Source organism: Pseudorca crassidens, chromosome 2 (assembly GCF_039906515.1).
Source record: "Pseudorca crassidens isolate mPseCra1 chromosome 2, mPseCra1.hap1, whole genome shotgun sequence".
NCBI lineage: Eukaryota > Metazoa > Chordata > Mammalia > Artiodactyla > Delphinidae > Pseudorca > Pseudorca crassidens.
In genome coordinates, this window is record NC_090297.1 from 172,961,437 (window position 1) to 172,965,953 (window position 4,517).

Consider the following 4,517-nt stretch of genomic DNA (forward strand, 5'->3'; position numbering starts at 1 on the left):
CACCAAATAAGGAATACCCTGCGCCCTCCCGGATTCACCACACCCCTTCCCCTTCTTTCCCTATAAATTCTGCCCAAACCCTCACCCGGGCGCGACTTCTCTGGCCCCTTTCTCTCGGACCAGTGAACCTCGCCCGGGAGCGCTCCCTAATAAAGCTCACTTGAAGCTTTCCTCTGTTTCGCAGGTGCCGTTTGTTTAGATCCGACCTTACACTATCTCCAGCTAAAAACAACAGAAGATGTTGGTGGTGGAGGGTGCCGTTATGGAGGGTTATTAAGAAAAGCACAGTAAATGAAGCTAAGGTTGTTATGCAGACTTAAGTCTTCTTCATTGATAAAGAGTTTCTAGATTTGGAATCATCCTCTTTTCCTGGTGCAGAGATACTCTTACAAACAGGTTTCCCTTATAAATGTAAATCTCTCTTACAAAAGGGTAACTTCTACTACTCATTTTTAGAGCGTCTCCTATGTCTGCTGTTTCTTAAAAAATAATCAATTCAAAATAATCCTCATGCCCAAGAGGCATATTTTGGGATGACGTATTCTGCTCTCCTTCAGCCGCTACTGATTTCTCAATTATTCTATAATACTACTAACCTTTAATCAAAATAAAACTAAATAAAAGTACTTTTCAAATAAAGCCTTTAGGAAACATATCTGAATAATGTGGAAGAGAAGCCAAGCAAACTAAACGTTATTTAAAGGTGATTTTCTTTTTCACCCCTTCTCACTTCCTCAGCACCCAACTAAATTCGTACAAATGTCAAATTCAGATCCCATGGAATACAGAGCATAAGGAAAGGATACAGGGCTGTTGACCTGAAGTAAATAGACTGCCAGATATTTCTCCAGCAAAGATAGATGAAAATTTCAGATCAGCAGAGAACTGCAATTAGAGGTCTGCCACATTGGCAAGCCACATGCAAGTCCCCTCAAGGCATGGGAAAGAGAACGCTTTTATAGAGGGGAAAAGGAAGATGGGAGAGCTGTGGTAAACAGAGTCTATGGCTTTTCATTGGCTGAGTCCCTGTCAGGAAAGAAGAGGCATCTTTCTTCTTTCTGTTGGGCTCTGCTATGTTGCAGGACCTGACAGCTCCCCTCTTCTGATCTCCAGACTCTATTTAATTAAGGTTTCTGTTATTAATTTTTTACAGGGCTTAAATTCAGTTTTGTGAAAATATGCTTCCCCAGCAACTGGTAATAAATACTTCAAACAGACAGTGGAAATTCCCCTACTGATTTTCCTAATATTACAACTATCCCAAAGTCATTAGAATGCATATTCTACTGCCCTCACCCTGCTTTTGAACCCTTAACAGACTACCATCAGCATACATTATTCTGGTCTCAACGTAGAACATATTTCTTACCTTTTGTTAAACATCAGAAAGTTATCTGCTGAGCAATGATGGAGATTCTTTCTTCCACAGAATCTACAAACAAAAGTGAAAAGATTTTAAGACTCTAAATTATCCAGAATACTTCATAATGAGTTTACAATTGCCATTCCAATGCATTTGTTTATTTCAACATATATAAATAAGGTTATAGAGAAAACAGAAAAGTATATTGATTCAATCATATGACTGTATTTTCATCAATATCTTTTCCAATTTCTAACATCTCTGAGTAAGATTGTCAGGGTATACTCTACCTAATGGTACCTGACCCACGGGGCCAGGAGCAAGAACTATAATGTAGCTGTTGCCTTTCTGGCCAAACGTGTGTTCTGTGTGATATGGTTATCTCTGCCCAGAGGGAAAACACCTTGCTTTTTTTTCTCCTTGATATACCCAAAAGGGGTGTCGTTTGCAATTCTTCAAAAGAAGGTTAATTTTCGTTCTTTAATTTGTATGTCAGTACCAACTGTGCTCTAAGAGACACTGCAAAATAGACCAGAAAAAAAGAGTGAATTTCTCTTTTATGAGCAGTATTTACATATCTGTTAAAAGAGTAAAGAGATGACATGAATTCATTAATGAATGAAATGCAGTTGACCTTTAAACAATGAGGGGTTGGGGGTGCTGACCCCCTCCCCCATTTGAAAGTTTTCCTACTGCCACCTCTGACTCAAAAAACAAAGGAATTGATAAATGATTCACCAAAGGGCAGGAAGCTGACACAGCTTGCATAGACTCAGGACTCAAACCCTAGTTCTTTTGATTCCACACATTGTGATTTCTAATACAACACAAATTTTTCTTAATTTAAAGACCTGTAAAATGAAAATACAAGTACGATACTTATTGAAATAAATCTGCATATAAGTGTACCTGGGCAGTTCAAGCTCGTGTTGTTCAAGGGTCAAATGTATTACTTTTAATCTCATAAGAGTAAATGAATGAAGGCATATTGAATAAAAACATTACCCTCCAAACCAGGTTTCTTAACCTAGCTCTGAACATCTTTGGCAAAATGATTTCTAACAGGACTATAATAATATACTCCTCATTTCATTGAAATACTTTATTTTGTTGTTTTTATGATTTTTAAATTACTTGCAACAGTTGCATAGAATATCTGCATAGAATTTTATAGAATAAATTAAGTTGTTTCTTTTTTGGCTAATAACAACTCTGCTGAAATAAACTTGTTTTATATATTTCTTTGCATATATGAAAATAGGACATTCCCAGCTATGGAACTGATAGGGCAGGAAATATATGAAAATTTATCTTTCACACATTTTAATTATTCTGATAATTTTTTACAAAGGTTGAACTACACATTAATATTTTTAAATGTTTGCAAAATTGTATAATGCTATTTTGACTTGCATTCACTTAATTACATATGAATTTATGCATCATTATGTTAATTTGTGTGTAAACTGCTTATTCATTTCTATGCTTATTAGATTATTCATATTTTTCAAATATATTTATAAATGTCCCTTCCCCTAATCCTAGAAATGCTGTAGGAAAAATAGGAAGTGTGTTGGAACTTGGAACTTTGTTTAGCACCTAACAAAACACCCTTAGCCCTGAGATCCACCCATTTCTTTCTTCTAAGAGTTACACACAGCACACAAGCACCCCATATACCATTTTTATAATCGTGTTTTTTTTCTCTCCTGTAGTAGTTCTATTTATGTTCTTGATATGAATACTTTTTTGTTGTTGTTATATGTATTGCAGGTGTATTTTCCCAGTCTGTGGTTTGTCCTTTAGCTTTGTATATGGGGGCTTCCAAAATTAGATTTCTAAGCTTTTCCATGCTACCCAGAGAGAGATCCATACAGCATTTTTCTGGGTTCCCAGCATAACTTAAAGGGAAACTTTCACAATGTCCAGAGCTTTTGATGTCCTACCAATGAAGAAGGATGTCCTCAAATTCCTTGCAGCAGGAACCCACTTAGGTGGCACCAACCTTGACTTCCAAATCGGACAGTTATCTAAGAAGGAAAAGTGATGGCATTACCTCTAAATCTGAAGAGAACGTGGGAGAAGCTTCTGCTGTCCGCTCCTGCCATCACTGCCGTTGAAAACCTGGCTCATGTCAGTATCATAACCTCCAGGAAGACCAGCCAGAGAGCTGTGCCGAGGTTTGCTGCTGCCATGGGCGCCACTCCTACTGCTGGTCACCTCGTTCCTGGAACCTCACTCACCGGAGCCCGGCAGGCTTCCGGGAGCCGAGACTCGTGGTGGTTCCCGACACCAGGCCTGACCACCGGCATGAGAGGCATCTTCTGTGAACCTGCCTACCACTGCTCCGTGTAACACAAACCAGTCTCTTTGCTGTGTGTACACCGTCATCTCTGCAACAACCGGGAGCTCACTCTGCGGGTCTGACGTGATTGACGGACGCTGACCCGGGAAGTTCTGCGCGTGCGCGGTTCCCTCTCCCGTGAGCACCTGCGGGAGTCCCGCCTACTCTCGACTTGTGCGAAGATCCTTAACAGGTGGTAAAGGAAGGGCAGGCCTCAGCTGAGAAGGCTGTGACCAAGGAGGAATTCAGAGTGAACGGACTTCTCCAGCTCCTGAATTTACTGCTGCTCAACCCGAGGTGGCAGCCTGGTCTGAAGGCGGCAGGCGCCCTCTGTGGCTGCCCAGCAGTTCCCCACTGAGAACCACAGTGCACAGCGGTCAGTGAAGATGCCACTGAAGATGGGCTGCAGCTGCCACTGCTCAGGCCACGGAATGGGAGGAGCAACCGCTGAGTGGTCCGCAGCTGTTCTGCAGACTCTAACCCAGAAAATGGAAATAAAAGGGATGGAAAATAAATAGTCTCTAAAACAATTTCTAAATTATGCTGTGAATTCAACTACGTTAGAAACCAGCTTGGGTCACCAGTTGGCAGTAAGCTTCCACTTTTCATTTGCAGGTAATACATAAAGGTATTCATGATAATGTCCATTTCATAAAAGAAATTCAACATTTATACAAATAATTTGCTAATTCTTATGATCTTAGCTACGTTTTAGTTTGTTTTTTCCACGTTTAAAGAAACGTTTAAAGAAAGCGATATATCTTACTCGTATTTCACACGTGATATCTTGCTGCTCTATTTAAAAAAAAA

At 39.9% G+C, this 4,517-nt stretch overlaps 1 pseudogene; it reads left to right on the top strand.

Annotated features, from left to right (window-relative positions):
- The first annotated feature begins 3,284 nt into the window (after nucleotides 1-3,284).
- On the top strand, nucleotides 3,285-4,225 carry LOC137209718 (small ribosomal subunit protein uS2 pseudogene; annotated as a pseudogene).
- The last annotated feature ends 292 nt before the right edge of the window (nucleotides 4,226-4,517 follow it).